The sequence below is a fragment of the Chiloscyllium plagiosum genome, unplaced genomic scaffold (assembly GCF_037043375.1).
Source record: "Chiloscyllium plagiosum isolate Xiang-an unplaced genomic scaffold, Cpla_swu_hap1 HiC_scaffold_2, whole genome shotgun sequence".
Classification (NCBI taxonomy): Eukaryota; Metazoa; Chordata; class Chondrichthyes; order Orectolobiformes; family Hemiscylliidae; genus Chiloscyllium; species Chiloscyllium plagiosum.
The window spans coordinates 3815869-3833877 of record NW_028270140.1 but is presented as its reverse complement, the minus strand read 5'-3'; positions in this window follow the sequence as shown (position 1 = coordinate 3833877).

Sequence of the window (18009 nt, the reverse complement as noted above, 5' to 3'; positions counted from 1 at the left end):
CTCCATCCACTGAATGGACAACTCCCTCTCCCCAGCCTGCCTGCCACCAACAGTAACCGGGCAGTGAGATTGGGATGACACCGAGAATTGGAGCAGGGTCTCTGCCTCACCAATTCACACCAATCCCTGGCCTTTACCTTTATTCCCTTTCTGGTATGTCCAGGAATTCAGCATTCTCAATTGTATTCCCTTCCCAGTCATATGCTGTTAATTTCACAATCCTTCAGTCTGGCTGGGAAGAGGATACCCAGTCACTTGTCCCATTCTGCCACAACATTGTCATCAGTTTGCACTTTCAGCAACTTATAACACTACCATTTAGAATTCTAAACATGCAATCTCAAGTTTAATTAATGGCAGACACTCTGCCGCTGCAACGTTTGGCTTTGTGTCTAATTTTGCACTGAAGTCTTTACAGCACTGGTATAAGATGACATGGCACGTTTGTCACCCTGTCCAAGAACCTCATAAAAGTTGACAGTGTCTTGTGATGAAAGGGACTGAAGAGCAGCTGGCCAGCTGTATTGAATGTATGAGACAGATTCCCAGTCAGCCAGTTACCACAGCATTGCTGGTTCTACAGCTAGCCCATTCAAATGTTATGCACAGAATTTCAATGAGCCCAGCATCCAGTGAGATCCACAGTAATCAGAGTCACTGCAAGTTGTTGTTGAAAAGTGAATCACATGTATCAGTTTGTATGATGGTTTGAATATTTCACAGTACAGTGTGTTAGAAAGCCATCTTGTTCCTGTGGCATCTGCTTTTGATTTCAGTCCAGACGAGTGGCAAAGATAATCCCTTTATTCTGTGAAATGAAATTAGGAAATGAGTTCAGGAATGCACACCCCAGTTCATAATGAGCCCAAGAAGTGACTATGGGTAGATTCAACCCAATTCTTAATGGTTCCTGGGTCATCACAGAGCTTTGTCCAAAAGTTACAAGAAACCTGTGATGTCTCAAGAAAAATGATTGGGACAACAGACCCATATACATGTTCCAGGGGAGAAGGAGGCCAATGGTTCCATTGTGCATTCACTCGCTCATTAAATCACAGTTAAAAATCACACAACACCAGGTTATAGTCCAACAGGTTTAATTGGAAGCACACTAGCTTTCGGAAGGCTTCCAATTAAACCTGTTGGACTATAACCTGGTGTTGTGTGATTTTTAACTTTGTACACCCCAGTCCAACACTGGCATCTCCAAATCATCATTAAATCACCGTCATTACCTCATGCCAATTTCCTATTTTGTCCCCACAGCCTTGCACAGATTTGTACCCAGTGCCCTCTTGAATGTCTCGGTTGAACCCTTCCACCATAGTTCCAGGTGGACTCTAACCACATGCAATGTTAAAACATTTTTCTCCATTACACCACTGTTTCTTTTGCAGGTCAACTTTAAAAAAATGCCGCACCTTTATACTGAATCCTCTCTGTTGAGCAATCCTGAATAATTTTAAGTTATAAAAATAAACAGATCCTATGTTTGTTTTAACAATCCTGGTATGAGATTGGTGAGATTGTGTTTAGAAAATATGGAACCATTGATATACAGGAGCATCCAAATCCTGGAGCTCCCTCCTTAGCAGCAACATGGTGCATCTAGATGAAGGAGATGAATAAACATCAGAAAACTTACACTGGTGTATAAGAGAATGCTTATTTGGGATATGCCCGGATATTGCTTGTTTAAACATTGAACCAAAGAGAATATTGGACAATTGTCCAGCCTTGATAAGGATGAAATATTGCTAAAGAGTGTGACAGTCAGCAGCTTGGGGCAATGTTCGTAATGATAGCTGCACAGAGCAGGCCATTGATTTGGATGGGAGGAAATGACTCCTGTTCCAATGGCCAGGGTTTTCGGCTTTGGTGAGGCAACTTCATCTCTAAGATTAAGGAGATGGTGGGCAGTTGCTTCCTTGTGGTAGTATAACATGTAAAATCACTTCATTCAATCCAATCAAAGTCTCCACTAAAGGTTCTAAAGGCAAGATGGCTAACCATCTTCCAGCAGTTCCCACTGGCAGGGTCCACACCAGATAGTTTAGGCAATGACTTCAACTGCATCATTGCTGCTGCTGGACAGTCCAATCAGGCTGATAACGAGCAGGATGCCACGGTCAGCCAACTCACAGAAGCCATAAAAGATGCCAAAGTGTGCAAGTCTTCCGTAACCCTACAAGTGGAGCATCTCATAGATATATCTGGCAAGGATTGTAGGAATCTGTCGATTTCAACACTGACTCCCTGTTTATGACCAGGGTGCTAATAGACAGATGCAGCAATATTGAGCCTGCATTCTTCACTGGTCACTGTCACTTATAGGAGGATCAGAGTTTGGCAGGACAGTATGTGAGCTGAATGTGAAATTGTTCACCATAGGAAATATTGAGGAAGTCATAAGGGATTATAAAGTCTGTAGAACAATAATATCTTTCTTTGAGTTGCCAGAACACTGATGGGAAGTGATTGAGGTGACCATCAAGAAACTCTTTACCCTCAAAGAAGTTGAGAAGTCGACAGTGACAAGTGGAAATGCTCTGATTCCTGAAAAATAGGGAGAAAACCTGCCCCTGTTGCAGTTACTGTGGTGGACGTCAGTGAGGATTTCAAGAAGGTGGACAAACCTTATTCTTTGACTTAGAACACCTAGGATAATGTGCTCATCTTTCTACTTGCAAAATGTACTCTGAACAAGTTCTCTGATCAACAGCCTGAAGACTTGATAACGTCATTAAAGCCTTACCTACCACCGATTAGCTAAATCCTGTGCACTAGGTTGTGCAACATGATATCCCAGTTTCCTAGTTCTTCCTGCCCTCTATCACGGATATCTCAGATCACAGTGTACAGGAGAGCCTGGACATGCCACTGATTCTGGGCAAGTTGACCAAAGCATTGAACATAGAACGTAGAACATAGAACGTTACAGCACAGTACAGGCCCTTTGGCCCTTGATGTTGTGCTGACCTGTGAAATTAATCTGATGCCCATCTAACCTACACCGTTCCATTATTATCCATATGTATGTCCAATGCCCATTTAAATGCCCTTAATGTCGGTGAGTCTACAACTGTTGCAGGTAGGCCGTTCCATGTCTCTATTACTCTCTGACTAAAGAAACTACCTCTGATATCTGTCCTAAATCTATCACCCCTCAATTTAAAGCTCTAACCCCTCATGTTAGCCTTCACCATCTGAGGAAAAAGGCTCTCACTGTCCACCCCACCTAACACACTGAATATTTTATATGGTTTGATTAAGTCACCTCTCAACCTTCTTCTCTCTAATGAAAACAGCCTCAAGTCCCTCAGCCTTTCCTCATAATAGCTTCCCTCCATGCCAGGCAATATCGTAGTAAATCTCCTCTAAGCCCTTTCCGTTGTTGTGGTTCTGTTCGCCGAGCTGGAAGTTTTTGTTGCAAATGTTTCGTCCCCTGGCTAGGCGACATCATCAGTGCTTGGGAGCCTCCTGCGAAGCGCTTCTTTGATGTTTCCTCCGGTGTTTATAGTGGTCTGTCCCTGCCGCTTCCGGTTGTCAATTTCAGCTGTCCGCTGTAATGGTTGGTATATTGGGTCCAGGTCGATGTGTTTGTTGATGGAGTTTGTGGATGAATGCCATGCCTCTAGGAATTCCCTGGCTGTTCTCTGTCTGGCTTGCCCTATGATAGTAGTGTTGTCCCAGTCGAATTCATGTTGCTTGTTGTCTGCGTGTGTGGCTACTAATGATAGCTGGTTGTGTCGTTTCGTGGTTAGTTGATGTTCATGTATGCGGATTGTTAGCTGTCTTCCTGTTTGTCCTATATAGTGTTTTGTGCAGTCCTTGCATGGTATTTTGTACACTACATTAGTTTTGCTCATGTTGGGTATCGGGTGAGTTGTTGTCTGAGCGTGGCTGTTGGTTTGTGTGCCGTTATGAGTCCTAGGGGTCGCAGTAGTCTGGCTGTCAGTTCTGAGATGCTCCTGATGTATGGTAGTGTGGCTAGTCCTTTTGGTTGTGGTATGTCCTCGTTCCGTGGTCTTTCTCTTAGGCATCTGTTGATGAAGTTGCGCGGGTATCCGTTTTTGGCGAATACCTTGTATAGGTGTTCCTCTTCTTCTTTTTGCAGTCCTGGTGTACTGCAGTGTGTTATGGCCCTTTTGAATAGTGTCCTGATGCAGCTTCATTTGTGTGTATTGGGGTGGTTACTTTCATAGTTTAGGACTTGGTCTGTGTGTGTGGCTTTCCTGTATACCCTTGTAGTGAATTCTCCGTCTGGTGTTCTCTGTACCATCACGTCTAGGAATGGGAGTTGGCTATCCTTTTCTTCTTCTCTCGTGAATCGGATTCCTGTGAGTGTGGCGTTGATGATCCGGTGTGTTTTTTCTATTTCCGTGTTTTTAATGATTACAAACGTGTCATCGACATATCTGACCCAGAGTTTGGGTTGAATTTGTGGTAGGACTGTTTGTTCTAACCTTTGCATAACTGCCTCTGCCGATACCCAACATGAACAAAACTAATGTAGTGTACAAAATCCCATGCAAGGACTGCACAAAACACTATATAGGACAAACAGGAAGACAGCTAACAATCCGCATACATGAACATCAACTAGCCACGAAACGACACGACCAGCTATCCTTAGTAGTCACACACGCAGACAACAAGCAACATGAATTCGACTGGGACAACACTACTATCATAGGGCAAGCCAGACAGAGAACAGCCAGGGAATTCCTAGAGGCATGGCATTCATCCACAAACTCCATCAACAAACACATCGACCTGGACCCAATATACCAACCACTACAGCGGACAGCTGAAACTGACAACCGGAAGCGGCAGGGACAGACCACTATAAACACTGGAGGAAACATCAAAGAAGCGCTTCGCAGGAGGCTCCCAAGCACTGATGATGTCGCCTAGCCAGGGAACGAAACGTTTGCAACAAAAACTTCCAGCTCGGCGAACAGAACCACAACAACGAGCACCCGAGCTACAAATCTTCGCACAAACTTTGAGCCCTTTCCGTAGCTTCCATATCCTTCCTATAATGTGGTGACCAGAACTGTACGCAATACTCCAGTTGCGGCCTTACCAGTGTCTTGTACAGCTAAAGCATGACCTTGTGACTCCGAAACTCAATCCCCCTACCAATAAACGTTGGCACACCATATGCCTTCTTAACAACCCTATCAATGTGGGTGACATCTTTCAGGGATTTATGCACTTGGACACTGAGATCTCTCTGTTCATTTACACTGCCAAGAATTTTACCAAGTTAAAAATCACACAACACCAGGTTATAGTCCAACAGGTTTATCTGGAAGCACTAGCTTTCGGAGCGCTGCTCCTTCATCAGGTGATTGTGAAGAATAAGATTGTAAGACACAGAATTTATGGCAAAAGTTTACAGTGTGATGTATCTGAAATTATATATTGAAAAAGACCTGGATTGTTTGTTAAGTCTCTCATCTTTTAGAATGACCATGTTGGTTTCAGTTCTTTCATATGTAAATCACAAAGCTTTTTTAAAAAGTTACATTCTCAAGTGAAATTTAACAATTGGCATCATATTGGCCCAGATAATGTATTGAAGATGTGAGCTTGCCTGTGTGAGGCTGTCCATGGCAAAATGGTCAGACTGATTCTAATCTAAAAAATGGATTTACAGAATCTTACATGAATTCGTGCAATTTTTGAGAATCCTTTCAGGTTTCACAACATCCTTCCAATAGCAGGGAGACCCAAGTATTGAACACTTTCTCCTAACTTGCCGTAATGGCTTATATTGATGCAGCATAATATCCACCATGAAGGTTAAACAATTCAGACATAATGGCCATGGGATTTAAGGGGACTAGAAGAGGTGGGAGGGTAATACAAGTACTTGCCACATTGCAACTTGATTTGGAATCTCTTTTTGCTGTAGATGGGAGGGGGTGGGACAAGGGGGGGTGCGATTGCACAGAAGAGGGAGTGACTGTGCTGGTATGAAGTGAAGCAGCCCTCCCACTTCTTCAAGGGAATTGTCACTGTTAGATCTTAGAATTCCCCAGTCATTTTCTGTCTTGAGAACCTTGAAAGGTTTCAGCAGAACGTACACGAGATATAAATCCCTTTGATGTCCTAAACAAATCCAAACTTCAGCACAACAAGGGATCTGATCTCAAGAAGGGGCATGGGGCAGGGGAGGGAAAAAATACCTTTACTAATTGGAATGGTTTCAGTGGGAGCTGAGGAATTCCAAGAACATTGTTTTCTTCAATCAATTTGGGCCTCAGCTCCAGGCAAAGTGGCTGCTTAATCCTTGAATGTACTCTGGGCACCTGAGTAAGGCCCCTGGATGTTCCGTATCAGGGTGATGTGATGATTGACCATTAATATTTAGGAAATGACACATTCATTAAACATTGCATACAGAATAGCAGAAAACAGAAGTCCATTAAAATGCAGTATCACTTCAGGCAACTCTGAAAATATTACTTGTAATCAGAGCAAATTCTGCTCTTTAATAATTAGAATCTTTGAACATTCTAATTGCAGGGAATTGGTAGCTCAGTTGGTTGGATGGCCGGTCTGCAATGCAGACTGCAAAGTTCTCCTGAACAAATTTCTGAAAGTGAAGATGTTCAGTATTACAATACTCCATTACGATCCAAGGCTACAATTGTATGATTAACGTTAGAATTGTCAAAAGGCTTTTTGCATCTCTGCAAATTTATTTCTCTCTACCTTTCCTATTAATTTGTGGCCACTAAATACACCCAATAGTGCAATTGTATCTCTATAGGTTTTTAGATCCAACCAAATAGATTCAGATCTTGTTACCACTAACATATCCTCTCTCTCTCCCTCTATCAATACTGCCACCACTCATCCTTCTTTCGTGCTGTATCACGTCTAACTATCTTGTGTCCAGGAATATTTAGTAACCAGTCCTGCTTTTTTTTTGAGTCAGTTCTCAAATATTGCCACAAACTCATATTCCCTTGTGGTTATTTGCACAGGCAACTCACAAACCCTATTCATCACACTCCATGTTCTCATATAAAGGCACAACAAATCTAATTTAGATCTCACTCCATTCCTTATTACACTGACTTTACCTAAAATAGATATTTATCCCATTGCGATCCAAATTCTTTCTGCATCTTGTTTTTTTATCTTTAATTTGACCTCCCTTTTCCCGTGCATCTGGCAATTTTGTTTGAACCTTCATGAATAGCACTGGAGATAGACCCATTGCTCCCAGCTCTCCTCAGGTGCAATCCATTTGGCATATACAAGGTTCCATCCTCCCAGAACTCATCCTAATGCCCCAAGAATCTAAAGTCCTCCCTCCTACACTGTCTCCTCAACCACATATGCTCTCTCCCCCTATTTCTATGTTCACATGGCACTGAGACGGATTCAGAGACTACTCACTTTGAGGTTCTGCTTGCCAATTTCTTTCCTAGCTGCCTAACCTCATTCCTTTTTCTACCCATGCTGTTGGTACATTTGTTGCCAACAACAATTGGCTGTTCACCCACGCTTTCAGCAACTCAGTAACATCTTTGAACTTTGGTCAAGGGGGGGGGCCACATACTATTGTGGATTCACACTTCCAGATTTGCTTCTCGCTGAACTATCCAGAGGAACTATCACACTCACAGTTTTCAAAATGCTGATCAGAGAACACATCCAGGACGCATAAAACCAGGATTCTACGTAAGTCTACAGTTCATCTTGAACTATCAATTATTAAATATATAATATTCATGGCAATATGTCCCTATATTTCAAAGCATACATTTCATCAGACTGCCTCCTGCATAATAGAAAAATGGAATCAATTATTCCAATCAATATTACAGGTGAAAGAATCACATGAAAGTAGAACTACCAACACAGTACCAGAAGAATTGCTCTTTGGATATAATATGAGTGTTCCTGAGGCACAATAAGATAATTTTGTGCAATAATGGAAAATCACTTTAGTGAAGCGAGTATTCATTTCTTGGTGCACAATGCATGAGTTTTGATCTGATTCCTGTGGTATGCTAAATTTGCTCATTTTTGGTAAATGACAGTGGGTCCCACAGATTAAAGAGGGATCATAAATCAGGCAGGACTCCTAACCATGCATACTATTTGATAAGGCATGTTGCAAAGCGTGCATATTTTGATATCAGGCAAGGATAGGATCAGCTGGGAAAAAGTGAGGACTGCAGATGCTGGAGATCAGAGTCGAAAAGTGTGGTGCTGGAAAAACACAGCAGGTCAGGCAGCATCAGAGGAGCAGGAGAATCGACATTTCGGGCATAAGCCCTTCATCAGGAAACAATTCAATATCAGGTTCAATTTTGATAACGATTTTTATCCTATGTGGGAGACTGATCGCAAATGTAGGAACCCATGGGATCGAGAGATATTTGGCAAATTGGATCCACAGTTGGCTGAATGACAGGTGGCAGAGAGTGATAGTTGAAGGGTGATTTTCTGACTGGAATTCTATGTCCAATGGAATCCCACAGGGGTCTGTGTTGGTGGTGCCCTTGCTTTTGTGGTTTATATAAATGATTTAGACTGGAATGTAGGAGGGTTAGTCAGTAAGTTTTCAGGTAAATAGAAAATTTGATGGGGTAGTAAATAGTCAGAAGGATAGGCTTAGCACACAAGAAAATATAGACAGACTGCTCAGATGGGCTGATCAGTGACAACTGGAATTCAATTTGCATAAATGTGAGGTGATGCACTTGGGCAAAAATTAATGGACTTATTTGGGACAGTTGGCATGGCTTTGTGCAGGGGTGGTCTTGTCACACAAATTTGATTGGGTTTTTGAGAAAGTGTTGAACATGATTGAGGGTAAGGCAGTATATGTAGTCTATGTGGACTTTATTAAAGCATTTGACAAGGTCTCTCACAGTAGGCCAGTTCGGAAGATCAAATTGTATAGGATCGTTGGTGAGTTGATAAGTTGGATACAAAATTGGCTTTGTCATAGAAGACAGAGAGTATGTCTCTATGTCGCTTAGAGATTAGAGAACATTATCACATTTAAAAATATCCAGTTGGTCATGAGTTCAAACTTATTTACTAAAAAGTTGAATATCGTGAATACTGATCAATTAAAGAGAGAGGTTGTTTGATAAATTACAAAGATTGATGTAATGTTTTTGCAATGCAAAAGAGCATATCGATATCTAAAAATCATTAATGTCCATTTATTAAAGTTGCAACATCAATGACAGAGAAATTAATTGGACTTACTCTTCTTCACTTTTACAGGCAGTGGATTTTTGTGAGACATTGTTGTGTTTCAGGTGAGCATTAACAAACCAATGTTTCGGAGTGTCCTGATTGGGAGTGATTGGGAAATCCTGCTTTGGGAGAGTAAACATTCTTCCCAATCTGTTAGAAAATGGTATGTCTTCCACAGCCTGCTGTTCTGCACAAAATTTCAGTAAGAACACCATGGTTACAGTTACTGATAGCTCCTACTCACGACCATTAATTACTCTTGGTTGCTAAGCTGATTGATTCACTGTCTGTAGCCAATGAAACTCCTGGAACAATTAAACTCCTAACTTTGAAGGGCACGTAAAATCATTTTTTTAAAAAATGTGGGGACATGTGAACTAAAGTGGTAGCTGTTGTGACAAACCATGTCTATGGTCAACTGGTACTCTCTAAAATGTAACTTATGCACATTTCTGAGTAATTGAAAGTCAGAAATAACCACTTATTTCACAATGCAGTCAAGCAACATGTTAAGATCAATACGTTTTCACAAAGCAGCAAAAACTGTGGATATTTATGACAGTGTACAAAAGAAAATTAATTTGAATTCCCTTTGTGGAAAGAACATTGAAAAATGATGCCTGATTTCAGCAGACAGATAGGAAGAAAATGTTTCACTTCTTGACTCAGTAGTTATCATCTAGTTGTTTTGGCATTTTGATGCTGTATCCTCAAATTACCTTGTCAGTAATAGTAAACTTGATGTCACATAGTCATCTTTGTAACTGAATGGATTAAAGTTGTCCTAGGAGCACAGTGTATACTTTATAGGGGTTAAATGACCTAAAGTTCCATTTCGTACAAGCAACCATGTTCTTTGTTCTTTGAGTTTAACCCTCCATTTTCTTATATTCGTATTATACATAGTTTTTTTCTGCCTTCCTGCTGTATGAAGTCAGAGATGTGGGTTGACATGGATCAGTTGGACCAAAGGATCTGTTTCTATGCTGTAAAACTCTCTGACACTGTTTTTTTAGGAAACAGTCCAGTTCTTACTTGCCAGTACCCTGTTGAAATACTCATTATTCTATTTGAATATTTGATAATGAGTGATGGCTTGTGGGTATCATCACAGTTGAGGTTAATTCTGTCTCCACCAGACACTCACATAAATAAGATAAAAGGGAGGCCTGGTAAGATGATGAAAACCAACAGAATTAAGGGAAACATGGCTAATTCATTTCAAAATTGCTTCAGTAACCAGATGGTGCTGGAAGAATGACTTTATTTTCTCTATTGTTTCTTTATTTTCTCTATTGTTTTGTACCTCAGATTTGTACCAAGTTGTACACTTTCACTGTACTCTTGTTCTTTTCCACATGTGACATTAACCTAATTCAATTCAATTCAGATTGAGAGTTGGTCTCTGGTGGTGCTATCCAAAATTCAGTTTTAGGTTCATTAAACTCAAACTTGTAAAAATGACCTAGCAGCGATGTGATGAACCGAACTGTAAAGGTTGCAGATGACTTGTAACTTAGCAACAATGCATATAGCGACGGAATTCAGGAATGATGGTGAAATGATCAGAGGCATACCCAAGTTATTTCAACACCGAATAGGATGAAGTGATGTACTTTGGAAGGACTAATACAGGAAGAAAGTTAAGTAATAACTCAAACAGTTTTAGTGTGTAAATTGAGAGACGCTTGGTGTTCATAAACAAATAAAGACCAAGGTAGCAAAGTAACTTGATAAGATGGTGAAAACCAAAGGTTACTTGGGTTTATAAACAAAGGTGTAGAATAGACACAGATGTGATTTACTGATACATTATCAGAAAGAGGGAATGAAATTGTAAGGTGTTTGGAAAAGTTAAGCTTTTTCTCCTTTGAGCAAATAAGTTTGAGAAGATCATGCAAAATAAGTTTTGAAGACAATGAGAAACTATGATAAACTATGTATAGATACATTATTCTTACTGAAGAGTTGTTCAAAACTAAAGGTTGTGGAATTTAAGTTATAGATTCATGAGAAATGTTTTCACTCAGAGAGTTCTTGATGTCTGAAGTGGAGTATCTAAAAATGTCAGTGAAATTTGTTTGTTGGAATAATTTTAAAAGAGAGTTGAACAGCTACTAGGGGATGAGACATTTGCAGGCAATGGGCAAAAAAAGCAACAGTGTGCACTAAACATGGCAGTTTTTAAAAAAATAGCCAGCCCATACTTGACCAATCAAAAGGCCTCCTTCAGAGCTGCAAAAGTCTCTGATTTCAATAAAAGTTGTGCAAAATTAATAGAATTATTCAGACTTTTAAATAAGAACTGCTTTTTGCGTGAACTGTTCTTAGCTTCTTCCATACAGAATAAATGCAGTGACATTGAGATGCTCGGATTATTGTACAAAGCATGCTAAGTACATTGTTCCTTACGTATGTAAGACCAAAGTCTTTGAGTTTTCAGTTAAAAGAAATGCACCATCAGGTTCAACTGTGAGCATTTGTTCTTCCAGATGGATTAAACAAAGATCAAAAACAAAGACATGAATGGTGCAAACACAGCGTGAGTGTTGGAGTTTTCCTTTGATGTGCTTAGTAGGTGAAAGGGAAGATTTGTTCCTTGTTTTCACAGGCCTTTGGGCTTTGCAGCTCACTTGTGTAGAGAAAATAAATTACTTCTAATCTGATTTGTTCCCCTAGGCTTTATTAAAAATGTAATATATCCAAAGTGCCAGAGTAAACTTTTGTGAAGAAAAATAAAAATATATAAATGCAAAATCAGTTGCTGATTCAAATACAACAGCTGTCCTCATTTAAAAAGTTAAAAATCACACAACATTAGGTTATAGTCCAACAGGTTTATTTGGAAGCACTAGCTTTCGGAGCGCTGCCCCTTCATCAGATGGTTGTCATTACAGATGTACAGCACGGAAACAGACCCTTCGGTCCAACCCATTACTTTCCTCTCTGTTACTTTTCAACCAGTTTTCCTTGCGAAAGGTTAACCCAAAATGTTACACAACTGGTCTTTTCTCTTTATAGATGCTGACAGACCTGTTATCTATTTACAAACAATTCTGCATCTTTAATTTGTGTTTAATTATGAACTGGTGAATATCTGCCCACATTCCGACCTTGATAGCTCTGGTCAGGAGGGTAAGTTAAATTGAAAGTATGGGCCAGAATTTCATTGGTTACCTTGATTGGCGGGGGGGGGGGGGGGCCCTGTGGTGCGATGGGAAGGGGGATGAGGGGTCATCTCAGCCAAGGGGACCACACTTACTCTCCAATGTGCCAACATCTCCATGCACAAGTTTGAACAAGACCTCTTTACTGTGCAGGACCTCTGACCAATGGTATACACCAGATACATTGACGACATTTTCTTCCTTTGGACTCATGGTGAGGTATCACTGAAACAATGGCATAGTGATATCAAAAGGTTTCATCCCATCATCAGACTTACCATGGACTACTCTTCGGAATCAGTCTCATTCCATCCATCAAGGACAGGCATCTCAGTACTTCACTCTACCACAGACCCACGGATAACCTCATATGTTACGTGTCTCCAGCTTCCACCCGAAACATATTAAAGAAGCAATTCCCTATGGATAAGCCCTGCACATACACAGGATTTGCTCGGATGAGGAGGAACATGTTGGACACCTGAAGGTTTTGAAAGAACCTCATAAGAACCCTCATAAGAACAGGATACGATGCTCATCTCATCGATCACCAGCTCCGACATACCACAGAATAAAACTGCAACAACCTCCTCAGAAGACAGACACAGGACACGACTGATAGAGTAACCTTCATTGTCCAATACTTCCCCAGAGTGGAGAAACTATGCCACGTTCTTCACAACCTTCAACATGTCATCGATAACAATGAGCATCTCACCAAGATCATCCCTATGCCTCCACTTCTCGGCATCAAACAACTGCCAAACCTTAAAGAGACCATTGTTTGCAGCGAACTGCCCAGCCTTCAGGACAACATCAACCACAAAACACACAACCCTGTCACAGCAACCACTGCAAGACATGTCAGAGTGTCGACGTGGATACTCCCATCACACGTGGGACCACCCATCACGTACACAGAATGTACTCATGTGACTCAGCCAATTTGTCTATCTCATACACTGCAGGCAAGGATGCCCTGAGGCATGTTGTATTGGCGAGACCATGCAGGAATGTTCCCTCCCAGTCGGGGAACACTTCAGCGCTCAGACATTCAGCTTTGATCTTCGAGCAAGTGTCCTCCAAGGTGGCCTTTGGGATACACAACAATGCAGAATCGCCGAGCAGAAACTGATAGCCAAGTTCTGTACCCATGAAGACAACCTCAACTGTGATCTTGGGTTCATGTCACATTAACTGTGACCTGACCACTAACTGTCCTGATCTGATACCATCACCTTGATAAATTGTTATGATCTCTCCACCTTAATTAGTTTATAGTTTTTGGATTATGTGTTACTTTGGTTAGACCCTTGGCATGTGACTCTTATAGCTATCATGTTATTCCAGTCATTTGGTTTATCTCCAGCACCACCTTATTTTTAATTTTTTGTAATTATCTCCCTGCCGCATTTAAGCAGATTATAGGCCAACCTTCTGCTTGTAATTCAGCTGTTGACACTTTACTCACACCATCTGACACACTTGATCACCTGTCGACACTCCACGCACACCATTTGTATGACTATTTGATCTGTCCATTGATCTCTCTGATTATAAATTCTGTGCCTGTGCGCTTCTCTCTCACTTCACATGACAACGGGGTAGAGATCCGAAAGCTTGTGATTTCAATTAAACCTGTTGGACTATAACCTGGTGTTATGTGACATGTGACCTTGAATTCTCAACTCCCCACTGAAGCTCCCTGACTCCCTCATGTGTTTGAAATGTGAATTTGCTTTGGGTGTTGTACTTTGTATTTATAATTTTGGTTTTATTTCAGGCTAATGTTTAAAAGCTGCTTTAATTCCTTTGCGGAAACTGAATTATCTCCAAATGAAATTTAAAAATGCAAAGCCGATCCAGTAGCATCTATAAAGACGGAATAACATTTCTTGTAATCTGATGAATTGTCATGGGCAAAATCCAAAACACTTACCTATCTGTTCTCTTTTTGGATTTACTGTGTATTTCCAGCATCTTCAGTTCAAATTTCAATTTGACTTGAATTTTCCCAACAATTACTTAAGTCAGAATTGGCGTGAAACCATCCATCAAAAGACTCAATTTGTGATCTTCAATTTTACTGAATTGTACTGATATACAATTATTGATTGGGGTTAGCTTGTAACAGCACAGGATGTAAAAGGTAAACAGGAAGATATCAGTCCCTTGACTATCCTAATTGCTATTAATTATTAGAAGTTTGCTGTCTAGGGATTGCTTTACTTTGGTTAGCTGGACAGTTGAATTATGATGCAGAGTGATGCCAGTATGGGTTCAATTCCCACACTCACTGAGGTTACCATGAAGGAGTCTCCTTCCCTCTGGTTGAACTGAAATAATGCCCCTGGGGCCAGTATCCTGTCACCAAGTCACCCTTTATTTACACACGCACAATCCTTGACTTTAATACTGCCTCATTCAGAGTCAACTATCGGTCAGTATCTCTGATAGTTACCTTTATTTTATTTTTTTGACCAAAGTTTTGTATTTTATTACAAAAAAGTATTCTTAATGAATGTCTTATTTCTCAGTTTCTTTATAACAAACATGCTTTCTCTCATTTTGGAGTATTAGTAGTCACCTTTTTTTCTGTCAGCCAGAACTCCCTGATTGGACCAGATTAACAGCCCCAATCAGGGAATTCATATTCTACAAAGTCTAGCTGGCTGACCTGATTACAATCACTACAAATCCCTCTGATCAGCCCAATGGTCTGATGATACCACAGTGAATTTTCCTTTGCCTGGATATATAATTGGTTACTCATTGGCTTCAAGGCTGAAGTTGCAGCTCATCTCTTTAAGACACTGGATGTCTGTCCACAGACATTCCTATTGTTTAACCCATTCTGCAGAGATTCCTCTTTTGGTGAAAACCAAGTGGCTTTAAACATAGAACAGTAGACCACACAGAGTGGTGGATCAGAGACTGAAACTGAATTGTTATATTGCGTCTTTCAGGACCAGAAATCTTAACATGCCAGCCAATGAGTCAAAGCAGCAATACGAAGAGACAAGTCCAGAACTCGTTCATCCAATCACAGGAAATGTGTAGGTTGTAGGGAATGTCAAAAACAGGAAATGGAAACATCAAATAAATGGAAACCACCACCTATTTTCTCCAGCAGTTCGCCGAAACAATATATATTCAGAATGTCCACTCTTGCAAAGAAGGACACAAAGCAGGAGTGTGACGTAAATTCCCTGAAGGGGCAAAAGATCAAATATGGATAAGGAGAGGCCCTTATACAGTGCATTTAGATTCCAGTATAAAATAAATTCTAATTTATTTCTCTCTTTAAAGCTACAACTGGCATAAGCATCCTTCCCCAAATAAGGAGGAACAAACATTAAGACAAAATGTTAGACCTGCTCACTGCTCTAGTTGAGAACAATAAACTTGCTCTGGATCAGATATCGAATGACAAATGAACCCAGCTTATGTGGCTTTGTTCAGTTCCAGCCTATGTACATACTAACCAGGCCTCTTCTTATTCTACTGATACCTTCTTGAATTCATGCAATGATGCATTTCATTCCCGTTTATTATTGTGTCTTTACAATAAATAGTTATAAAAGGACATCTCAACACCTTTGAGGTGAGAGAATAAATATTCAGAGTTGCTTTAGAAGCAACATTAGACATACAAGGAAAGTAATGTTGAATTTTGCAAAATATTACATAACATTCTGGGCAACATATTACAGTTTGAACAATTGGGTGGCTCCAATGAGATTCTCTGAAAGATTATAACAACAAATGATATTTACATAGCTTCTTAAACATAATAAGACACTCCTCCTAAGAACTTCAAAGGAGCACTCTAAAATTGTGGAGAAAGCCTGGAAAATAATGCATACTTTTCCAATAGGTCGGCAAAGATTAATGAGGGAGAATGAATAGACTTCAAAACTTTGAGAAGTGGTGGAAGTTTGTTTCAATTGTTCTATTGGTTGTAATATGGCAGACTCAGGATTATTGCCAGAAGTGCGAAAGGGGGAGTTAGAATTCCTTTATTAGAATAGATCATTAGAACACACAATTCTTAAGTCAACTCCAACAGGTGGAATCTTACAGGATTCTGAGCAATGTGGGCTATGGTGAGATGTGTGATAGAATCAGCCAAGAAGTCTGGTGATAGCCATCTTCATGTCAGGAGCGTCACACTCCAGCTTTCATGTTTTTCGCAAGTAGTGTGGCAGGGTTCTTGCTAGGCTGTGGTGAGTTGCCAAATTGGTGGAGGTTAAAGTTTGTCAAGTGTCTCGTTGACAGCCCAACTCACTTCATTACCATTCGGCTTTCTTATCTTTCAAAACCTACCAAACAAGCTCAGAATCGCGAAAACTCAATATTGAAAGCAGAGTGATAGTTGGTGAGTTCAGGTCACCATTCGCACCAAAGGAATTCCATATTCGACACTGATATTGATACTGATATGGAGGAGAAAGTGAGGACTGCAGATGCTGGAGATCTGTGTCGAGAGTGTAGTTCTGGAAAAGCACAGCAGGTCAGACAGCATCTGGAAACTCACGATCCCTGATGAAGGGCTTTTGCCCAAAATGTCGAGGCTCCTGCTCCTTGGATGCTTTTCCAGCACCACACTCTCGACGCTGATACTGATATCTCAGATCTTCTAGGGCCACAGGAACCTCAAAATCACTACCACTGGCATCCAACATGTGACAGCCTTTGAAAACCCTTTTGGCACATCTCCAAACCACTATCAGGATGCTTCTGCATTTCAACACTGCGTTAGCAACTATCATGTCATAGGGTGGATAAATAATCTTACAATGTAGCTGCAGTCGATTCATCGTTAGAGGTGATGATTAGGTCAAGCTGGATATTATCAGCATGCATGTCAAAGCTAACCCTGTGGTTATAGATGATGTTGCATCAGAAATAGACTTTTGTGCATCAATAGAAAGAATGGTACACGAGCAGGGAGAAGTCATTACAAGTGATTCTGAAGTTTAGATTAATTTATAATATAACCAGGAGAGAGCTGTGCCACGCTGCTGGGAGACACTGGAGGAGGATGGTGTGGTAAAATGGATCAAAAACTGCAGGCAGCTTGAGAAGGCCATGAAGGATGTCATTGACGATTTTGACAAGAGCTATTTCATGGCAGGTGTGAAAACACACCCTATAATTATGAGGTTTATATGATTGTAATGTTTTGGAATAGTGTCAGTAACAATAGATTTTTAAAAAATGATTGGTTCTGAAGTCTGCTTTCCAACACGCTTAGCAGGTATGCCAGAATGTGTTAATAGAGTCTCGATAATTCTTCTCCTGACTATGCCAGGTCCAATTTCCTTCCGATGGTTGTGGATTCAGCTTTCTCCCTGTGATTTTAATTTATTTGCAGGGAAACCTGTAATTTGTTCTCAAAAATGGCTTGCTCTGAGCTGTTGTCTTTTGCAAGGTGAAACACATTAGCCTTGCATCCAGATATAAATGTTTATTGGTTTTCTTGTCCTTAACTCTTCCATCTTAGAAATAAATAGATATTTTCCTGCGTAACTGTTTATAACTTTCAACACATTGTGGGATTCTGAGAGACTCAGAATTGTGACCTCCAAGACAGCAGCTA